Raw genomic sequence first — 1,964 nt, 5'->3', positions numbered from 1 at the left:
ACAGACAGTGCTGCGACTGTTGCTGTTTTGGGGAATAAAGATAACACTCACCCTGTCGCGAATGGCATCTTCGCTGCAGCTTCTACGTCTTTTAACAAGTATGCCATCATTTGGATCAAAGGACACAGCGGCATTCCGGGTAATGAACGGGCTGACTTTCTGCCGCGAAACGTAACGCCTAATCCTGATACCCCTCCTGCCTACAATCTCATTCCTAAGTCAAGACTTAAATACCTTATCTGGGACAATGCCTTGGAGACCTGGCAACTGGATTGGGACAAGATCCCAGAACAACACAACAAGACGTTTTATCCCAAAGGTCAAGGAACGTACTCACGCAAATGGATTCAACCCACACATGATTTAGTCCAATTTTTGACTGAACACGGGCGCTTTCGTGCTTACCTGAAAAGGTTTCACCATTCTAATTCTGATTGCTGTCAGCTCTGTGGGGTGCGGGACGGTGTCATGCACTATCTATACAACTGTCCTATGCTGGATGACATTAGGCATCAGTGCATGCAGCATGCCAAAATAAGCAATATAGACTGGCCAGTAAAGCCTGATTTTTTTCTACAAAACAACAGCAACTTCAACTTGTTAAAGAAATTTGTTGCACTCTACTCCATTAGATGTGGGATCCGTTGACCTGCTCTCTTGTGATCTGATTCAGTCTAGCCTTGGTGCCAATGTTTTTACATGCCTTGCTCTGCTATCACAGCATTTAGACTTTGATGTACAGTAATTTTTTTATAGTTATAGTGCACTTTTATTTTTTTAATCATTTATTTTAATTTTAATTTTTTTCATTTTAATTCATTTGTTATTTATTTTATTTTATTTTATTTTTCTCTGCCATTTTATTGTATCCCTTGTATAACTAACAGCATGTATCTACTATGTACTTTTTGTATTTTTGCCTGGCTGTGCTCAGCGATGCCAGAGAATAAAGATTATTTGACTGACTGTTTATTTCTTTGGTGAAGTTAATATTTCTTCAATATCGATTACTTGTGGAAAGAAGCGTTTGACGTAACGACCTACGTCATCCGCAAGAATCGAACAAACATCTCGATAAAGTATTTCGTCACTCTTTCCCATTTGACAGAAGCATATAGGTTTTCAGTGGTGGCTCGTGGCATCTATGGAAATGCCGTCTTTTAGTAGGCCCATTATGGGTTCGGCCAGGCCCACAATGGGGCGACCGGGTGGTGAGGGACGGGGCCCGACATATCCGAACGGACCACCCCCGAAAAATTCCTGGGGATTATTCGACCCGTTCGGATTCGATCCCGGGTCCCCAGAGCGGTAGGCTGCCACCTTTACCGCTCGGCCATCCGGCCGTCTACTCTTTCCCATTTGACAGAAGCATATAGGTTTTCAGTGGTGGCTCGTGGCATCTATGGAAATGCCGTCGCAAGAGGGCAGGTGGAACTAAACCCCAACAGAATAGTTTTGATCGCCGATGGTTTTAAGTTAAAGTTTTTCTCAAAACCGGCGCCGTTCAACATTATACGAAATCAAAACGATTCTGTAAGTGATGCGTGCCGCGCATCCTCCTGCTACAAACACCCACATATTAGACGCCACGAGCGGCCACAGTAGTTTTCGATTAATACTGATAGTCTCCGCCCCGACGTCCGAGCGGTCCTGTCGCTCTGGAGGACCCAGGTTCGAATCCAGACGGATCGATAAATCCCCAGGAATTTTTCGGGGGCGGGTCCGTCCGGATGTCGGATCCCGTCCCTCACCATCCGGCCGCCCCATTGTGGGCCTGGCCGAACCCATAATGGGCTTGCTAAAGAGGCCCTCTTAGTGCCCAAAGGGCGAAAAGAGAGAGCAATAGCCTCTCCCCTTTTACACAGTATATTATTTCGACCGGCCGCCGATCCGGTTCGAATTCCAAAGAATTTAATTATTTCAACAAATCTAGAGTAAATAAAACAATAAATATTTGATAACCA

This window comes from Centruroides vittatus, unplaced genomic scaffold, assembly GCF_030686945.1.
Source record: "Centruroides vittatus isolate TY-2023 unplaced genomic scaffold, ASM3068694v2 contig_4, whole genome shotgun sequence".
In the NCBI taxonomy this organism is placed as follows: Eukaryota; Metazoa; Arthropoda; class Arachnida; order Scorpiones; family Buthidae; genus Centruroides; species Centruroides vittatus.
The sequence above is the reverse complement of the archived record's forward strand: the minus strand, read 5'-3'. Positions refer to the sequence as shown.